At 49.7% G+C, this 20,735-nt stretch overlaps 1 protein-coding gene and 2 long non-coding RNA genes across 10 annotated transcripts in view; 2 read left to right on the top strand and 1 right to left on the bottom strand.

The window, feature by feature from the left end:
- The first annotated feature begins 2,741 nt into the window (after window positions 1–2,741).
- LOC140632112 (uncharacterized) lies at window positions 2,742–12,113 on the top strand. Its single transcript, XR_012029637.1, has 3 exons — window positions 2,742–2,869; window positions 5,350–5,804; window positions 8,164–12,113. It is a non-coding gene; the product is annotated as an uncharacterized lncRNA (long non-coding RNA).
- A 481-nt stretch (window positions 12,114–12,594) lies between these two features.
- LOC140632113 (uncharacterized) lies at window positions 12,595–20,109 on the bottom strand. Of its 7 annotated transcripts, none has more exons than XR_012029639.1 (4): window positions 18,914–20,109; window positions 16,671–16,785; window positions 13,996–16,063; window positions 12,595–13,872 (listed from the first exon to the last, which is right to left on the bottom strand). It is a non-coding gene; the product is annotated as an uncharacterized lncRNA (long non-coding RNA). The 7 variants fall into 7 exon arrangements; XR_012029645.1 differs by having other exon boundaries at window positions 13,996–14,844; window positions 15,753–16,063; window positions 16,671–20,109; XR_012029642.1 differs by having other exon boundaries at window positions 13,996–14,810; window positions 15,479–16,063; window positions 16,671–20,109.
- Window positions 20,110–20,562: 453 nt separating this feature from the next.
- TSPAN14 (tetraspanin 14) overlaps window positions 20,563–20,735 on the top strand; it is a 55,249-nt gene continuing 55,076 nt past the window's right edge. Inside the window, exon 1 of one of the 2 annotated variants that reach the window (XM_072823798.1) lies at window positions 20,563–20,694. The gene's annotated coding sequence lies outside the window, so the exon portion shown is untranslated. The remainder of the gene's footprint in view (window positions 20,695–20,735) is intronic. The other variant, XM_072823796.1, reaches the window with a different exon arrangement.

Raw genomic sequence — 20,735 nt, forward strand, 5'->3', positions numbered from 1 at the left:
CTCCCGAGCTCACGCTCTCCGAGGCCTGCAGGTGCCCGGGTAACCTCATCCTGCCCTTGGTGTTGGTGATCTTGCGGTCTCCCTGGGGGAATGACTGCTGTTTAAGGTTGGTAGCGACTTTCCTACTGATAGTCTTTCAGCCCGATGTGAGGTGAATGAGCAGAAGGGACACAGAGGGTGAAATATAATCTAATTCACTTACGTGTTACGTTTGAAGTTTTGTCCCACATGTAAGTCTGAGCCCGAAGCGGGGGCTCTGCCCTGGGGATGGGAGGCCAGAGAAGCGGGGAGCAGAGCAGCAGGAGGGGAAGGGAAGCAAGGGTGGGGACAGTGGGAGGTGGGGCTGGAAGGAGAGCAGCAGCAATGAGTGCAGTGCGGAGGCCTGGGTTCTGCGGACTTTGAGACAGGCCCCCTCTGTCTCCGAGTGGGTCGGTGGCTGTGCTCCCCGGGACTCCAGACATTCGGATCGGAATTCGCTGGTGCCTACAAAATGCTTGCAAAAACGGTTCTCTTGCAACTAAGGAAGAGTAGAGCCTGCAAGGACACGGCGGGGATGGGGCGTGAGGACAGGCCCGCTCCTTCCCCGCCATGTGCTGTGGCTGCTGGGCCCCGCTGGGCTGGGGGCTCCTCTCTCCAGTTAGTGCCGCATCGTGACCCGACATCGTGACCCAGTCCGTTCCGTGGAACCGTGTGCCGGCGGGGCTCCAGCCTCAGCAGAAGGGGCATCGTGATTCCTGCCTACTGCTCATTCAGGGCTGCTCATCGGAGGCTGTGAGGGAGGGGCGCCCAGGGGCTTGGCGGCTTAGCGCCTGCCTCGGGCTCAGGGTGGGACCCCAGGGACCCCAGGATCGAGTCCCACATCAGGCTCCCCGCAGGGACCCTGCTTCTCCCTCGGCCTGGGTCTCTGCCTCTCTCTCTGTGTCTCTCATGAATAAATAAATTAAAAAAAAATCTTTAGGAAAAAAAGTCATTGGGGGAATGATGAGCATGACACAATGCTTCTCAGACTTTCCTGTACATGCAAAGGGCCTAAGAATCTTGTTAAGATGGAGACAGTTAAAGAGAAGCTGGACGCTCGTTAAAGGCAGGAAAGACAGATTTATCCAGTGACCACTGCAGGGGGGGAGAGGCCTCCATCTGGGACTGAGCTCGGCGGGGCTCTGTGCAGAGGTTACTGGAACTTTAAAGAGGGAGGGGGGCAGGAGACCAACGATGCCTTGAGCAGAGTCAGAGAAGTGGAAAATTACCGAAAGTGGGTGGTGAGGGCTGGTCAAGGTGACAGGCTGGTCTCTGCTAGCTGGCTAGCTTGCCAGGTTAGGCTTCTGCCCCCCGCCCCCAGAGACCGAGAGGTGCAGTCCTGTGCCTTGATGGTTGTGCTGCAAAGGGATGACTCTCAGGTCTTTGGGACAGACAGACACTCTTGCATTTCAGGAGATGCACAGACATCTCAAAGGGACAGAGAAAGGAGTTGCAAGTATAAAAAAAACATTTCTTTAAAGTAAATACTCTAAGAAAAGGGAGGTCAGAGGGCTATGGTCAGGTGTTTGGCTGGAACAAACGGTAAATTCTTTTTGCAGCGTTGAGCTTTCCCAGGCAGGGACTTGAAGGGTGCTGGGTTGTCTCACGGAGACAGTCTTGAGCTGCTAGAAACTATGCTAGTGCTTGTTCAAGTCCCCTGGGGAGGGGGGGGGTGGGTAGACAAAATCATTTATGCTCAAGGTTTTACAGTTCTCACGCCGGGGCCGGGGCTGGGGTTTCCGCATTTCTAACAAGTTCCTGATGGTCTCAAGTGTTCTCTTGGTCCATGGCTCACACTCTGAGAAGCAAGAATCTAAACGCTGCTAGAAATCAAAGACATTAGTATCTGTGGGCTTTGGCCATTGAAGCTTCAGCAGCCTTTGACACGCATTAATTAGCCGGTTCCCTTTTCTTTATTTGAAAAGGAATTGAGCAGCCCGGGGGTGGGGTGAGGGGGTGGGGTGGGTGTTCAGCGGTTTAGCGCTGCCTTCAGTCCAGGGCCTGATCCTGGAGACCCAGGATCGGGTCCCACATCGGGCTCCCAGCATGGAGCCTGCTTCTCCCTCTGCCCTGGTCTCTGCCTCTCTCTCTCTCTCTCTGTGTCTCTCATGAATCATAGTAAGTAAGTAAATAAGTAAATAAATAAATAAAATCTTTGAAAAGGAATTGGCAATCCAGAATAAAGCAAACTACCAAAAGAATCCAAGAAAGAGTCCTTGCTGGAAAGCTGATGGTTCTCAATATAGATACACAGTAAGACCACCTGATGCCTGTTTACACCCCCAAGTCCATTACATCAGAATCTGTGGGCAACAGGATTTCTCGAAGCTACAGGATGATTCCAATATTCCCAGGTTGAGAACCATCCCCAAAGAGGTCAGGGTCAAGTTTGGAAGACCAGCAGTCACAGCTTTAGGAGAACTGACACGGAACCAGGGGGCTCCTGATAATCTCTGATGAGTTTGGAAAATAGTCACTCAGTTGGCAAGGGTCAGGGGTGCTTTGGATGTGGATGTGTGGGGAGCTGGGCTGGAACTGAATTTTCAAGGTGGAGATTTGGATAAAGAGGTCATTTCAGGCAGGATCAAGTCCCTGAACCGAGGTGTAGCCAGAGGAAAGGTAAACAGTAGGTATGAGGGAACAGGGAGGAGTCTGATGGGTTTTGCTTACCTGATTCAACGTCCTCTTGCCCAATACACGGATTTCTCAAAAGGAGTGTGCCCTTTCCACATGGGTGACTATTTTAAAATAAAATTATTTTACTGGGGGGTGGAGGTGGGGCACCTGGAAAGCAGTACCCGTTTTCCCAGAGCCAGGCATATTTGGGGGTGCTGGAGGGCTGGTGGAGAAGGTGAGCTGCGGGGAAGAGGCTGGAGGGGGTTGTGTGTGTGGAGGGTGGATTGGATTCAGAGGGTCCAGACTGAACTCTAGGCTGAACACTGCTCCTCGGCCCTGGCTACCTTTCCTCTCTTCTCAGTGCGTATGTCCCACGGGGCAAGCAGGCAGGGAAGTATTTGTGAGTTTATGTTTGGGAACGGAGGGGATGGATAAATTGTCTTGTTCTGGTTTAATCCCTCAAATCCTTTTCTAGGTCTAAAGGAGAAGGGTCTCTTTTGAGGTTGGTTTGTTTTTAAAGCAATTGCCATGAAGGATGATTATGGGAGGGGGTCCCTGGATTTGGCGGGGGCGGTGTGTGGAATCCATTCAAGGACTCTTTCCCTGGTAGACTGGGCCACTCTTCTGTGTTATGTAATGATGGTCCAGGCCAGCCCAACAAACTTGTTGAAAGTAGAAGTCAGGCCAGCCCGGGTGGCTCAGCGGTTCAGCGCTGCCTTCAGCCCAGGGTGTGATCCTGGGGTCCCGGGATCGAGTCCGACGTCGGGCTCCCTGCATGGAGCCTGCTTCTCCCTCCACCTGTGTCTCTGCTTCTCTCTCTCTCTCTCTCTCTCTCTCTCTCTGTGTCTCTGAATAAATAAATAAAATCTTAAAAAACAAAAGAAAGTAGAAGTTAGTTCTTCCCACAACTTAGTAAGAGCACAGGGGCTGATGGGATGTCTACTGGAGACAGATGATTAGAGGGGGCCTCTTTCATAACATATTTGGGCAGAAACTTAGAAGCAGAAGAAAGTAGGTTTTGTTTACCTCAAAAATAAGTTTTTAACCAGCAAAGATGGGTTTATTCAGGAGAATTGCAACTCATGACCTTATAAGCTGTGGCAAACCCATAGGCGAGTCCAACAAACAAAAGAGAGGAATGCTATTTTGTGGAGAACAAGGAGGAAGTGGGGAGGGGTTGTTTTGAACTAAAGTGTATCAGAGGAAAGCAAGGTTTCAGGGAGACAATGTTTTCTCATTGGCTGGGTTGCAAGGAGTTGTCAATTTCTTTTCTTTTCTTCTTTCTTTCCTTTTTTTTTTTTTTTTAAGATTTTATTTCTTTATTCATGAGAGACACAGAGACATAGGCAGAGGGAGAAGCAGGCTCCATGCAGGGAGCCGGATGTGGTACTTGATCCCAGGACCCCAGGATCACGATCTGAGCCAAAGGCAGATCTCTGCCCCAGAGTTGTCAAGTTCCTGTAGGAGCTACAATATACACATTTTCCTGTTGGGGCCTGAAATTGATTTTTTTTCCTGTTGTGGATTTTGTTATTGACCATTTTTCCTATAATTGACATCGAGTGCTATGGCTCCCCCTTCTAGCTTGCCGACTCTCCTTTAGTGAGATTTCTTCTTATTAATTTTTACAGTCTTAGGGATATTGGAAGAAGAACATTCCAGGTGGAGGAAACAGCAACGATGTACAAAGGCCCAGTGGTGGGGATGGGATTGTTACGTTCAAGGTGTGCGAGAGCAACAGGAGTAAGGGGGGGAAAGTAGGAGATGACAGCCGAAGGTGGGAAGATGGTAGACCGGCATGCCATGTTGCTCTGACAAGTCATGGTGAGAAATTCTGAATTTTACTAAGAGAGATGGGGATCCATTGGAGGGTTCTGAGAAGAGGACTAACGATCTGATTTATATTATCCTGACTGCTTTGAGATAATGATTGTACAGGATCAAAGGTTCCGTGAGGGAGACCACTTAGGATACGGTTGCACAAATCCAGGCGAGATAATGATGGGTGGACCTGGGTAGCAGTAGAGGGGTGAGGAACTGCCAGATGCCAGCTATCTTTAGAGGCAGAGCTAAGAGGATTTCATGAACAACTGGAGGTGGGATGAAAGAGAAAGTCAAGGATGACTCTAAGATTTGGGGCCTGTGCAACTAAACTGCACATGAATTTCGGAGACGAGGGGACAAAAGATGATGAGTTGGAGGAAAGGCTTTAATGTGCTCCAGCACTTACAGCGATCAAACCAGAGGTGTTAAGTATCAACTCGGGCTGCATATAAACAGTGTCAGGGTGAAGAACAAGCTTCTAAATGGTACACTCAATAGGATGCAATTTTCATAAATTTTTCAGACGTACAACAGTACTGTTTAGAGCTCCATACATACATAGTGAAGTGTAAAAACACATACGGAATGATAAACGGTGTGCAGCCAGGGTTGAGCACCATCTGGTTGCTTTACACTCTAAAAAATCCTATTGCTCAAGACAGATCCCAGAATGTCTGGGGATGGACCCAGGCATCCTTTTTTTTTTTAGCTCTCTGGGGAATCCACTATGCAGGCAAGGTGGAAAACCAATGCCTTAAATTGAGAAATGATTGTGAAATCTGAGAAGCACAAGGAACTTTCCCTTTTTATGTCTAAGCCTTGGACAGGGTATGTTTTATTTATTTTTATTTTATTTTATTTTATTTTATTTTATTTATTTTATTTTTTAAGTTTATTTAGGTAATCTCTACACTCAATGTGGGGCTCAAACTCATGATTTGGAGACCAAGATTCGCATGTCCTCCAACTGAGCCAGCCAGGCACCCCTGGACAGAGTATCTGTGTTAGAGTTAGGCAAGAGACACCCATGCCCTGGTTTCCATGTTGTTCAGCCAGGAAATGTGAAGAAACTTTGCCTTGGGACAGCCAAGCTCAGCCTGGAGCCTTCTGATATCCAATGGACTCCTTAGGGAAATGGCTGATTGTGGGCTTGGGGCAGAAAGTGTACAAGAGAAGCCTGGAACATCTTGTACCAAATGTGAATCAAGCTCTCCAAGACCACTGAAGGCTTGTGGAAAGAAAGGACTCAGGATCCACCCTGGGAGAAGATCCTTCCTTGCTAAAGATGGGGCAGTTTGGGTATCATAATTGTGATGGATTAAAGCATGTCATATGTGTTTAAAACCGTAAGTTCATAATGATCCTTAAAAAAATGTTTTGGATATTGATAAGAAATCAGTTCATTTTAAAAGTGGGGATGATAAAAAATAAATAAATAAAGTGGGGGTGGGGGTGGGGATAGCAGTAAGCCTCTAACTTGCCCTTGTCACTTCAGAGTAATCAAAGATTTCAGGAGCAAAGTGTCTCTTACAGAAGTGCTCCTTCAGGGTTGGTCTGGCCACAGTTAGAAATGGTGTGGGAGAAGCCAAGCCCCTGGTAATGCCTGCGGGCTTGGTCTATAGGGCAGCTGCCTGCAGAGCTTCCCCCTCAGCAGATGAGGCCTGTATCTGCACTGTTTATCCAGCAGGATGTGGCAGTCTGCTTCCTACTCTAAATATTCCTGAACACAGATGAAATCAGTTAAAATCTTGATCCTACCCCTCACTTTTTTAGAACGAAAATAGAATTCTGGGGTGATGATATTATAAGACCCAGCGCTGGTCAGGAACAGCTTTTTTTTTTTTTTTTTTTTTTTTTTTAAGATTGATTGATTGATTGATGATAGACATAGAGAGAGAGACAGAGACACAGGAGGAGGGAGAAGCAGGCTCCATGCCAGGAGCCCAACGTGGACTCAGTCCCGGGACTCCAGGATCGCGCCCTGGGCCAAAGGCAGGTGCTAAACCGCTGAGCCACCCAGGGATCCCAGGAACAGCTTTTTGATAGAAGAGAGCTCTAAGTCTCCAGAACTAGACCACCAATTTGCCAGGAAACCTTGGTCTGGTTTCTTCCTCTGGGCCTGTTTCTCCATCTGTACCACATAGGGACTATTCTAGACTTTGTAGCCACAGGCCCTACAATTCCTTCATCAGGACCAAACCTATAGTCTCGATCTTGGTGCTGTTCCATCTTCCACTGGATTGATGGACTGGAAACTCCAGGAAAGCAGGGAAATGCTGGTTTTGATCACTCAGGTTTCCTCTGCAGGCAGGACAGAGCCTGGCACTCAATAAATAATAGAACTTGGATGGCACAAGAACTATAAGCAAAGTCAAAAGACCCACAAAGTATTAGGGAAAAAAACGATTTAACGGGAGCATAACCTGATGCAGTTTTGTCAGAGCCTAACTGACCCAGGGGAAGAGAGATAGAGTGGCCTTATCTGTGGTTTTGCTTGCTGAAGTTTCATTTACCCACAGTCAACCACAATTTGCAAGCGGATGATCCTCCTTCTGACCTATCATCAGATGGTCAACAGTAACCTAACGCTACATCACATGCTAACATCATGACCTTACTTCCTCTCATTGCATAGGAATTTTATCACCTCACATCATCACAAGAAGAAGGGTGAGTACAGTGCACTAAGATACTTTGAAAGAATGAGACCATATTCATATAACTTTTCATCCAGTATGGCATTATAATCATTGTCCTATTATTAGTTATTATTGTTAATCTCTTACTGTGCCTAATTTATAAATTGAACTTTATCATATGTATGTATGTACAGGAAAAAAACATAGCTTATATAGAGTTCAGTACTATCCATGGTTTCAGACATCCGCTGGGGGTCTTGGAACATACCCCCTGCCAAATGGAGGGATTACCACAGCTAACACCAGCGGGCTCTAGTGCCGTGTGGGAGAAGGGAGATGCTGAACTGTGACCCACTGTGGCCATCTCATGCCACTTACGGGGGCTGGTGAGAGTTGGGGTGCACTGAGGAGCACTTATGAAGTTCACAGTCCACAGAAGCAGGCTCAATAAAAGACTCACACTTAATCAGGGGACTATAGGACAGTCTCTTGCCAACACACCCGTTACTCAATTCTCCTGCCATATTACTAAAGGACCTACAGCAATTCCTTTTACCCAGCACATCATGTCCACCCATCATCATGTCCATCAATGACAAGGTATACTAATTGGCAAAAGTCCAAGTTTACAGAGACAAAATGAGCATCAGGATCAGACTCAGATATGGTAGGGATGTTGGAATAATCAGATTGGGAATTTAAAACAATTATGATAAATATGCTGTGTCTAATAAAGTAGACAGCATGCAGGGTGCCTGGGCGGCTCCATCAGTTAAGTGTCTGTCTTTGGCTCAGGTCATGATCCCAGGATCCTGGGTTCAAGCCCCATGTTGGGCTTCCTCCTCAGCGGGGAGTCTGCTTCTCCCTCTCCCTCTGCCTGTTACTCCCCCTGCTTGTGCTCTGTCTCCATCAGATGAATAAATAAAATCTTAAAAGGAAAAAGGAGGATAGCATGCAAGAACAGACAATGTAAGCAGAGAAATTTATGAAAGTATAAAAAAGAAAAACTAGAGATAAAAAACACTGTAATAGAAATGAAGAATGATTCTGATGATCTTGCTTCCAGACTGAACACAGCTGAGGAAAGAATCTATGAGCCTGAGGATATCTCAAGAGAAACTTCCAAAACTCAAAAGCAAAGAAAAGAGACTGAAAGTAATAGAAAAGAACATCCAAGAACTTTGGGACAACTAAAACTGAGGTATAACACAGGCATAATGGGAATATATACAAAGAGGAGAAGAGAGAAACGAGGTAAATATTCGAAACTATGGTGATTGAGAATTTCCCCCGAATTAATGTCAGACACCAAACCACAGAAGCAGGAAACCCAAGGAACACCAACCAAGCAGGATAAATGGCAAACAAAAACAAAAAACAAAAAAACCACAAACAATAACAACAAAAGCCGTACACCTATGTATATCCTATTAAAATTACAGAACATCAAAAGTAAAGAAAAAAATCTTGAGAAATCAGAGGAAAAAATACCCTACCTATCAAAGAACGAAGATAAGAATTACACCAGACTTCAGAAACCATGCAAGCAAGAAAAGAGTGGAGTGTAATTTTTCAAGTGTTGGGGGAAAAATTAGCATAGCCTAAAATTCTGTATCCTGTGAAATTATCCCGTGAGAATGAAGGAGAATTACTTTCGAAGACAAACATAAATTGAGGGACTTTTTGCAAGTATATCTGTTTTAGAGAGAAGGAAAATGATATAGATCAGAAACTCAGATCTACATAAAGAAAGAGCATTAAAGGAATAAGGGAAGGTAAAATAAAAACACTTTTCTTATGTTTAATTGATCTAACAGATAGGTTTGTTCAAAATAATAGCAGTACATTCAATTATATATACTTATATTTATGCTTATGTATAAGTAAAATCAAGGACGGCAATGATGCAGTTGGTGGAAAGGAGGAATTAGGATTATTTTGTTATTAGAAGGTACTCACAGTGCTCATGAAGTAGTGTGGAGTTATTTGAAACTGGACTTGGATTAGTTGCAAATGTATACTTCAAACTCTAGAGCAATCACTGAGAAAAGTAAAAGGAAGAATAACTGATAGGCTAACAAAGAGAAAATGGAATAAAAAAATAATCAGTTAAAACCACAAAAGATAAAAAAAGTAGAAGACAAAAATAGGAACAATAACAAAAAAGGCAAAATATATGATAGATATATTTTTTAAAGATTTTATTTATTTATTCATGAGACACAGAGAGAGAGAGAGGCAGAGACACAGGCAGAGGGAGAAGCAGGCTCCATGCAGGGAGCCTGACGTGGGACTCGATCCTGGGTCTCCAGGATCACACCCTGGGCTGAAGGCAGCGCTAAACCACTAAGCCACCTGGGCTGCCCCAAATATTATAGATATTAATCTAACTCTATCAATAACCACTTTTTTTTAAAGATTTCAATTATTACTTGCGAGAGAGCGAGAGAGAGAGAGAGAGAGAGAGAGTGCAGAGTGGGAATGGGGAGGGGCAGAGGGGGAGGAAGAGAGAGAGAATCTCAAGCAGACCCTACGTTGAGTATGGAGCCCAATGTGGGGCTTGATCCCACCCCCGAGATCATGATCTGAGCCAAATCCAAGAGTTGGATGCCCAACCGAATGAGTCACCCAGGTGCCTCTATCAGTAACCACTTTAAATGCAATGGTCAAAATACACCAAGGAAAGAGATCATCACAGTGGATCAAAAGACCTGGCCCAACCATATGTTATCTACAAGAGACCCACTTTAAATGTAGAGACACATATACATTAAAAGTAAAGAGATGGAGAAAGATACACCATGCTAACAGAATCCAAAGAAAACAAAAGCAGTTGTATTAATTTCAGACAGAGCAGACTTCAGAGCAAGGAAAGGTATCAGGGATAAAGATGGGTATTACCTATGATATAGGCATTCTTCTCCAAGAAGACAAAATAATCCTAGTGTGTATGTGTCTAACGAGAGAGCATCAAAATACATGGGGCAAACATTGATAGAACCACAGGAGGAATGGATGAATCCACTATTCCAGCTGGGGACTTCAACACCTGTGCATCAGAAATAGAACCAGCAGGCCGAAACCAGTAAGGATATAATTGAACTCAACAATAATCATCAATCTACTGGACATATGAGCATCTATAGACTGCTTCATCCAACAGCAACAAATACATATTCTCCCCCCAGCTCACATGGAGCACTCACCAAGACCAACCACAGTCTGAGGCATAAAACACAACTACACAAATTTAAAAGAATTGAAATTCTACAATGTCTCCTCTCAGACCACTGTGGAATTAAACTAGAAATCAATAACACAAAGATAGCTGGAAACCCCACAATACTTGGATATTAAACAACACACTTCTCAATAACATATGGGCCAACGAAGAAGTCTAGAGAGAACTACGAAAATATTTTTAGTTATGTGAAAGTGAAAATGCAACTTATCAAAATTTGTGAGATGCAGTGAGGGGAGTGATTAGAGGAAATTTATAACATAGAATACATGTGTTAGAAAAGAAGAAAGATCTAAAATCAATTAATCTAAGCTTCTGCCTTAGGAAAGTAAAAAAGAAAAGCAAAGTAAATCCAGAGTAAGCAGAAGAAAAGAAACAAAAAGTAGAGTAGAAATCCAGGCAATGGAAAACAGAAAATGAATAGAGAAAAACCAACTAAGCCAGCAAGTTAATTTTTTGAAAAGATCCCTAAAATTAGCAAACCTGTAGCCAGACTAAGAAGAAAAGAGAGAAGACACAAATTACTATCATCAGAAATGAAAGAATGGACATGAATACAGTCCCCTCGGACATGAAGAGGATAATAAAGGAATACTGTGAATAACTAGACTCACAAATGTGGTAACCTACATAAAATGAACAATTTCCACATAAGACATAATCTGCCAAAACTCACATAAGAAGAAATAGGGGACACCCGGGTGGCTCAGCGGTTGAGCATCTGCCTTGGGCCTGGGGTGTGATCCTGGGGTCCTGGGATTGAGTCCCGTGTCAGGCTCCCTGCATGGAGCCTGCTTCTCCCTCTGCCTGTGTCTCTCATGAATAAATATATAAAATCTTAAAAAAAAAAAAAGAAAGAGCACTCACTTGATAAATAGTTGTGTGCGTCCTAACTGCTGCTTCCACCGGCCATTGCCCCATCTCTCTCCCTCTCCTTGGGGCTCTCTAGTCCCTGAGACACGACAATATTGAAAGCAGGCCAATTAATAAGCCTACAGTGGCCTCCAAGTGTTCAAGTGAAAGGGAGAGTCGATGGAGGTTAACAAACTTCATTGTTGAATTATGTTAAGAAATTGCCCCGGGCGCCCCCCACCCCCATAAGTCTCAGCATCAACACGGAGGCCAGGCCCTCTACCAGCAAAAAGATGGTTAGTGTCCTTGGGCAATAAAGCAGTTTCTTTCTTTCTTTTTTTTTTTTTTTTAAAGATTTTATTTATTTATTCATGAGAGAGAGAGAGAGAGGCAGAGTCACAGGCAGAGGGAGAAGCAGAATAAAGCAGTTTCTGATGAAGGCATGTCCACTGGGTTTCTTTTCAGACATAGGCCATTGCATCCTTTATAGATGCAAGTGAGAGACTGTGGTGGAGACGTGACGTTTATATGCACCGGGAAACCAGAAACTTCGTTTCACTTGCTTTACTGTGCAGCCTGGAACGGAACCACAGCATCTCCGAGGTGTGCCTGCCCGTGAATATGCAGAGCGAGGCGGTTTCACTTTCCCTCCCTTGCACATCACACGAGGTGTAGAGCTCCGTGCTCCTCTCTGTGCGCAGAGCCCCCTGGGTGGTAAAGAACAGCGGTGGGGAGCCCCACGGGGGGCTGGGAGCCAGGCAAGGGCGTGGGACCTGCACTGTCCGTGCGGGGGACAGGAGGGTGTCCGTCCTGTGCTGGGCCACCTGGCCCAGCTGGGACCCGTGGGAGGAGCTGGCCCTGCCCTGGGTTGAGGGGTTCGCTGCTGTTGGCGCCCCAAACCCTCACTGCGCGCAGGCCTGAGGTCTGCCCCACGGTTCTCTTGAGTCATGAAGCCTGAGGGGAAGATGAGAGCCGGATAAAGGCAGCCGAGGGAAAGTTCAGGAGCTCCTTGCTTCAAAGGGCCAGCAGCAGCGCCCAGGCCAGGAGCTGGCTGTGTCTCTGGGCCCGAGGGAGCGGGTCTCCTCCTCCAGCCTGCACCTGCCGAGGGGAGGGCCTGGGCGGCAGAACCCGCCTTCCCTCCCCCAGGCAAACCCAGCACCGTCGGGGCGTACACGGAAGGCTCCATTCCCCTAGGTCTGCTGGTTCCAGGGGGGCAGCTCTCCCACAGGCTTCTCTGAATTTGCATTTCCCCTAAAGCCTCTGCCCAAGCAGGCCAGTGGGGCTCCCCAAGCTCCTTGGACCATTAGGAATTTTGTGCAGCTTGATGTGACCTGAGTTTCACACCACACCTGGAGCCCTGGGGGCGGGGGGGGGGGTACAAAAACTTCCGGCCAGTGAACCAGCTGCTGAGGTTTACTAAGCACACAGCCTAGTGTGTGCTTTTTCAGTACTTTGTTTGAAGTTTTTCAGTACTTTGTTGAAAATGTTTAATTAGTCAATGTGTTCACATGGAACAAATGCAAGTTTTTTTTTTTTAATTTTAAGATTTTCTTTATTATTTATTCATGAGAGACCCAGAGAGAGAGGCAGAGACACAGACAGAGGAGTCCCTGTAGGGAGCCTGATGCGGGACTCAATCCCGGGACCCCGGGATCACACCGAGCCAGAGGTGGACGCTCAACCACCGAGCCCCCCAGGTGTCCCGAGAGTCTGTCTTACATGGGCGTCGTTTCGAGGCACCCAGAACAATGCCAATAATAACAGCAAAGATCACTAATCGCAGATCAGAAGAACAAATACAGTAATAATGAAAAACTTTGAAATATTATGAGAATGACTGAATGTAACAAGTGCACAAGTGCTGTCAGAAAAAACGGTACCTACAGAATTGTTGGATACAGGGTGGCCGCAAACCTTCAGTTTGTGACGAATGCAGTATCTGCAAAGCCTCTGAAAGCAAAGCACAAGGCAAAGGATGCCTGCATTATTTCTACAACTAATAAATTGAATTTTTATGATTTTAACAAAGTAGATTTCCCCGAACACTTAAACATTACATGTAATCAATTACGCTCTTCCTAATTCTTTTTTTTTTTAAACTTTGTCCTTTTTTTTTTTTTAATTTTTATTTATTTATGATAGTCACACAGAGAGAGAGAGAGAGAGGCAGAGACACAGGCAGAGGGAGAAGCAGGCTCCATGCACCGGGAGCCCGATGTGGGATTCGATCTCGGGTCTCCAGGATCGCGCCCTGGGCCAAAGGCAGGTGCCAAACCGCTGCGCCACCCAGGGATCCCTCTTCCTAATTCTAATGATTCAGAGTCTCATAAATGTTTCAGCCACCTTCCAAAATCGAGGAGAACACAGGCATCACCACACCGGATCTGCACACTCATACTAAGACTGGTTACAAAATGCTACTGCACGGATGTAAATTTGTTTCTTATTATCTGTCTGTCTGAGCAGCCCTAAGAGGGGACAGGATAGACATGTGCCCGTATGCCACGTGTCGCCACCCTCTCCTGGGGACCTGCGAGAGCTGGCACGCTGCACCTCCTCCAGGAGGCCCCTCTCCGGGTCTCTTGCCACCAACCATCCACCCCGGGCACAGTGGATCCGAGGACCTGGGATGGGTTCCGGACTCCGAGTAGGACCTCGTGGGCTGGCCGGGCACCTACGAGACTGGCACAAAAGTTCTCCCTAAGAAAGGATGTGGGTGGTGACAGCTGAGCAAAGCAACCAGTAACTCACTTGGGGCACCGGCAGGTGCCACTCAGAGGAAGAGGGCGAAAGCCAAAGACTCACCACAGAGGCAGTGGGCAGATGCCAGGCAGGAGCACCAGGGAGGCCGGTGACCAGCTGGCCAGTGGCAGCTGGAACAGCAGCAACAAAGCGAGACACACCAGTGTCAGAGTAGGAGGGACGCTGTGGGAGCCAGGGACGTGGCTGCACCTCCAGGCGTATTCTGAAGAATCTGGCTAAGGGACCAGCCTGAGTGGCTTCTACGTCGCTGCAGGTCTTCACACCGTCAAAGGGAAGGGACAGAAGAGGTTCATAGCTGAGGTGATGGCACATGAGGAGGCCAGGCACACAGAAAACAGAAGCAGATCCAGAGACTTGTGTGCAGGAAGTGAGGGGAAGTGCATGTCTGGGGGGGTGGGGGTGGGGGATGAACTAGGAGGCCCTTCCAAGGAAGGCCTTAACTGCTCCAGGGGGAGGCAGGGGCTGGGGCCACTCATCAGTTGTCCAGAAATGACAGAAGGGGGCTTTGGTGAGCGCTGGGCCCCCCAGCCCTGGGTGAAGCAGCTTCCTTCTGCCAGGGGGGCAGTTCCCTCCTGAGAGACCCGATTCCCACACCTGGTCCTGAAGGGCCGTGCGTGCAGCTGCCACTACACCCAGGCGCCAGGCCGGGTCAATGTGGGAGGGTGGCCTGTGGTCAGAGAGGTGGTTGCAGTGACCGCACCTGGTCAGTCTCTGTAGAACATTCAGTGAAAACAACTTTACGAGTTTAGAGGAGGCGGCTGACGGCATCCGATTTCCATTCTAGACTGGGATGGTGGCCCAGGAGAGGGAGCAGGACTGGCAGTAAACGTGGAGCGAGGCCAGTGCACAGAAGAGGCCTAAAGACACAGGAGGGGCTGAGACCTCACAGGCCTGTGGAGGCGAGAGGGCAGGGGGAAGGCTTAGCGCAGAGCCTGGGAAGGGAAGCAACACCTACGAGGAGGGGAGATCAGGAGGCTCCAAGGAGTTGGTGTGCAATACGTGGACCTTCCTGGGTGGCTAAATAGGAGTGCCAAGGGAACAGAAGCCCCTGGAAGGCGAGCTCCACAGCGTCAGACAAGGACTGAGAAGCCCTCCTCCCTTCCCCCAACACACGCACCAGGCAGGGGCCTGATCAACCCAGGTCAGCCAACTGCCCCTAGATGGCAGTGTGCGCACATGACAGGAACTGCCCAGCAGAAGGGGGGCAGCGGGGCTCTCCCAGGGGACCAGCAAGCAAAAAGCTGTGAGGGGCCCGGAGTCACCCACGATGCCTGCAGCATCCACCAATGCTCTGCTCTGCTTCAGGCGTGTGTGGGTGCTTCTCTCTCCCCTTTCTGGGAAGAGAGTCCCAGGATTCCTTCTGACAGGGCCTGAGCAGAGAGATCCCTGGGGCGCAGCAGCAGATCCCCAAATCCCTGTGTTAATGATTCCCCAGGGGCACAGTGTTGGGGGGGAAGATTGGACATAAAGCTGATGGTTCTGCTTCTATCACTTATGGGCTGTGTGACGCCCTGAGACCACTTACCACATTTGTTTCATAAATGCATAGCTTTGTGAAGGTCAGTTCACATGAGATTATTCCCGAAGGAGCACTTTTTGCACTTCCAGGTGACTTTCACTTCTGTGTCTGTCCCTTACATCCCAGCTGTGAGGGACAGAGCTGGGGGGCAGGGCAGGCAGCCTCACGGGGCCTTGTCTTAGCCTCTCTGACATGCTCCCTCCCTCTCATGTCTCATCTGGCCACATCTTGGCAAAGCCATCTTCTCTCATTTGAAGTGATTCCGGTATGGGTGACTCACGGAGGGGCAGGGCTGGAAGGGCACTGGGAGGTCATCTCCGGCACAGGCTTCCATTCAGGCCCGTCGGCTCCGTAGGTCTGCTCGGGCTCTCCTTACTGAGGAAGCGGCCCTCCTCACAGCGGCTGGTGGTCCCGGGAGGGCTGCTCTAGCTCTTTCCCACGTGCACTCGACACGGGCAGAAGGGCAAAAAGCAGAGAGCAGCGGCACATGTGTGAGGGAAGTGAAACTTTCCTGAACTGGATCCCCCCCACACCTGCTGGGGTCTTCTGGGCCAGGTCGGGCCGCGTGGCACGTCTTAGATCCAAGGGAGGCTGCGGAGTGTAATTTTGAAAAAGCAGGTTCCCACGCGGGGTTGAAAGGAGAGGATGCACGTAGGGAAGAGGGAGCACCTGAACACTAGTTAAGACCCTGGGGGCAGAGGGACTGAGCCTGGGGAGATGTGACGGGATAAAGACCAAGGGAGAATTCTGAGGCACAGGGACTCGGGGAAGCAGGACGATATCTATCGAGGACAGGGCCCTGGAGGCCGAAAGAGTGGCCTGTGGGGCCCTAGCAGGGCCGGGAGCCCGGTGTGCATACAAGTCAAGCGCACGGAAGGTTTCAGGAAGGAAGGGGTGATGCCCAGCTTCCTCCTGCAGCGGAGAGCTCTGACCGGCCTCGCCCCGCTCACCCAGGGACTTCTCGAACACCGAGCCCCACTTCTCCTCAAGTGCCTTCCGCCCACCTGGCCGTACACCGAGGGCAGCACCAAATGGGAACTGGATGGAGCCAGTGGGGGGAAGGAGGAAGTCAGAGGACAATAAAGACCAAGCTCTGCCATTTAAAATTTTACTTACAAAAATAAATAAATAAAATAAAATAAATAAAATAAAATAAAATAAAATAAAATAAAATAAAATAAAATAAAATTTTACTTACAGTCGACTGCAGGTCCAGGAAAAGAAGAGCCTGGAGCCTGTCTGTCAGCTTCTTTTTCTTCCTTCCTGTACTGGTTTTTGTTCCCATAATCCACAGCTCAGGCTTCTAGTCTGCACTGTAATTCAGCCATATTCTCGGTAATTACAGACTTGGAAACCAAGTCACTGGTCATAATACAGTCGGCCCCTTTACGGATTGGGGCTGTCCATCTCTGGATTCGTTTTATTTTTTTAAAACAGGAAAATAAAATGGGCCTGCTCTGTTTTGTGTATCCCCGATGCTCTGAAGGCACCCAAAGTGGTGACCCATAAAAACGGGTCAGGTAAGGCTTAGTGGGTCTCATTTGGCAGGGGAAATGGCATAAAGGAACTGTTAAGTGAGGCCGGGTGGTGGGGTGGGTGGAGGCCATGGTGGCTCTGTGGGCATTTCCTCCACCCTCTTCACAGCTAGTCCTCATGCTGTTGAGGCTGGCGGGACCTCCACCATCTAGTTCCTGGTGCTTACTGGTGGCTTCATCCTCTCTCTCTCTTCCTTGCTCTAAGCTCACAACGTCCTTCACATCCAGAATTCAGCAGCTGTCATCAGGTGTGAATGACTCTCTTTTCAAGGCCAACCTCACTGCCAACATCTCTGCCTCCACTACCCCCCTCGAGAATGGTGAAGGTGTCTGCCCCTCTATCAGAGGTGTCCTCTCATTAGGGCCCACGCCCCATCTCCCTTTCTTCAGAATCCTCACACCTGCCTTTCTCTTGGATCATTCCTATCAGTCCCTAAACTTGCTCTAGCAACTTCCATATTTCAATGAACCCCCTCTGTATTCTAAAAGTTAAAACTAGATATGGCTACAAGTATCAGAAAACAAAAGATTAAACAAGACAGAAATCTCTTTCTTTCACAAAGTCAAGAGGCAGGTCTTCCAGAGCAGGTATGGTGGCTCCCTACACATTAGGACCCCGATGTCTTCTAACCTGTAGCACTGACAACATCCTTAACACATGCCTTCCACTTTGAAGTCTAATATGGTTGCTTGAGCTTCAGCTACACATACACCTGACGCTGCCCCGCCTTGCTGCTAGTTGGCTAGAACTAAGTCGTAGGACCATAACTAGCTGCAAGGGAGTCTGACAACTTGCTTTTATTCTGGGGGAGCCACATGGCCAGGGGGAGAATGGCTATCAGGGTCACCTAGCAATCTCTGCCAAAGTCTCCTGTGATTCCACGTCCATTTCGAGACCCCTCCCAGGTTCTCTTGTTCCCTGCTACACAGGCTGTCCAAACACGATAGCTCCACCATGGTCTGGCTTCTGTCCCAGGACTCCAGGCACGCTGTCCTTATCACATTCGCCAATGTCTTTCATGCTGCCAGAGTCAATGGATCCCTCCCTGTCTCAGCTGGTCTGAGCTCTAAGTAGCATCTAACTCAGCCGACCACTCTGTTCTAGAAATTCTTTCCTTTCTCCCTCTCTGGGACATAGCAGTCTCCTGGTTCTCCCCTTGCCTGCTCAGCCTTTCCGTCTTCTTCCCTGCTCTGGCTCCTCTGGGTTCCTCGTGAGCCCTCCCTTCCTCTGCAACTACCGGCTCACCTGAGGTGACTTCCTCAGATACCACAGTTTCTACGTCTTTAAGATGATGCCTCCCAAAGGCCCACCTCCAGCCCAGGCTTCTCTTCTGAGCTCCTCATCTCAACAACTGAACTGAGTCTCTGGCGGGAATCTCAAAGTCAACACTGCTAAAGCAGAATTCTCGACGCTTCTCCCCGAGCTATAGAGTGCCTTTCATCTAGGTAACCTCATCCAACAAATGAGGCCCTGTCTACCTGCTTACTCCAGCCAGAAATTGCAGTTATCTTTGGTTTCTCCCTCTCCTCCCGACATCCGTCCTCCCTATGTGTCCTGTTGAGTTCATGTCCAAAATAGTTTCTCTCAACTACTCATCTTAGTGTGGCCACAATTTGGTCCAAACCACCATTATCTCTGGCCTGGGCTGCCACAACAGCCTAATTGTCCTCTTGCTTTTATTTCTGCCTGCCACCCCCCACCCCCGCAATGTCTTCCTCACACAGTAAATCAGAACATGTTAGTCTTCTGCATAAAACCCTTCAATGGTTTAATATAAAGCCTCCATGCGAGACAGTCTCGCATGCCCTGCCCACCTCCCCACTTCATCCTGATTCTCCTTCACAGGCCCGCTATTATTCAAGCCACACTGTTTTCCATCAGCTCCTTCCCGCATCCAGAGCTTACCTTTTTTTTTTTTTCAGGGCCTTGGCACATGCTACTCTCAACCTGGAAGGTGTCGCCTGGCTTTTCCCCAGGCCGTCTCCTCATCCACTTGACTTCAGCATCTTCTTCTCAAAGACCCTCGCTGCCAGCTCCATTGAAAGTGGCTTTGTGGAGCAAGAGGCTTCGGCTGCACGTTTACTGTTGCATCCTCAGGGTCAAAATAGGGCCTGGGACAGATAACGCCCTCAGTCAAGCACTCACTATCTGCCTAAGGGTGACTGAATGGACAGGTTCCCTGTGCAGGTCCCTCAGCTGCCTGGGATGTCACAAGCAGGCTGCCTTCTCCTTAATAAGAACTGTCTTCCTTGCAAGATGTCCTCCTTATGGAGAAACCAACCTGTTGGCTGCTGGCACCAGAACGTGGCCCAGTTTCGATAGCTGCCACCTTCCTGTTGCCCACCTCACCCTCTTCCACTTGAAGGAGTTGAAGAATCAGAAGTGTGCCTGCGCCTCCTCACACAGAGGCCGGAGGAGACCGCTGAGGTCAGCCTTTCTAATCTCAGTACCAGGCAGCGGCGTGACCACCCCTGTGCAAGCCATACCTCGGGTCTCCCTCCTTCCTCCCAAGAGTGCTCTCAGCCATGTCCCCAGGACAGATTTTAGGAACAAATCTCAGCAGGCGGTCCAAAGAAAGCTGGGTATTTTTAGCACCGAGACTAGAAGGAGCAGGTCTTTGCTGCCCAGTGTACAAAGAAATGCAAAATGTTAACTTACTGCCCTTCTCTTGAAGCACCCTCCCGCCCGGCCTCCCAGGCCAGGCAGGAGCGCCTATTTTTTTCTTTTTTTCTTTTCTTTTCTTTTTTTCTCTTCTCTTCTTTTCTTTTCTTCTTTTCTTTTCTTTTTTTTCTTTTCTTTCTCTCTCTCTCTCTTTTTTTTCTTTTAAAGTAAGCTCTTTGCACAACAGGGGCTTGAACTCAGGACCCCCCAGATCAAGAGTCGCACGCTCCGCCGTGGGAGCCAGCTGGGCGCGCCCCGCCTAGTTGCAATATGGTCATTTTTCTAATCCTGCGCTCCCTCCCCCCTACCGGTCACCCCCGGACCCCCGGGGATGTGGGCTCCCCTCGGCCTCCAAACTCGGGGTTTCTCCCGGGCTGGGGGCCCGCCGAGGCGTGGGCAGGGCGGTCGGCGCCTCCGCGCGGGGCACCCCCGGTCGAGCGCCGCCCGCGGCCCCCAAGCCGGACAAAGGGGCGGGCCCGACGCGCGGACCCCAGCGGCGGCCGCCTCGCGGGCGGAAAGGCCGGGTGGGCTGGGGGCGGGGCCGGGGCGGGGCCAGGAGGGGGCGGGGCCTGGCGGGGGCCTGGCGGGGGGGCCTGCAGGGGCGGGGGGGCCTGCAGGGGCGGGGCCTCCGCGCGGGGCACCCCCGGTCGAGCGCCGCCCGCGGCCCCCAAGCCGGACAAAGGGGCGGGCCCACGCGCGGACCCCAGCCGCGGCCGCAGCGCGGGCGGAAAGGCCGTGCGGGCGGGGCGGGGCCTGGCGGGGGCGGGGCCCGGCGGGGGCGGGGCCCGGCGGGGGCGGGGCCTCGGCGCGGCGCAGGGCAGGGCGCTCTCTCGTCGGCCGCCGCCCGCCGCCCCGGCCCCGCCCGCCGCCCCGGCCCCGCCCGCCGCGCCCCGCCCCCAGCGCCCGGACGGCTGGAGTCGCGCCCTCCCGCCCGCGCCTCCGAACTTGCTCTGACTTCCTCGGCCGACCGGGCCGAGCCGCTCCCGCCGCCGCTGCCGCCCCGCCGCCGCCGCCGCCGCGCCCGGGTGAGTGGGGCGCGGAGTCCCCGCTGGAGCGTCGGGCCCTG

Source organism: Canis lupus, chromosome 4, assembly GCF_048164855.1.
Source record: "Canis lupus baileyi chromosome 4, mCanLup2.hap1, whole genome shotgun sequence".
NCBI classification, from domain to species: Eukaryota; Metazoa; Chordata; class Mammalia; order Carnivora; family Canidae; genus Canis; species Canis lupus.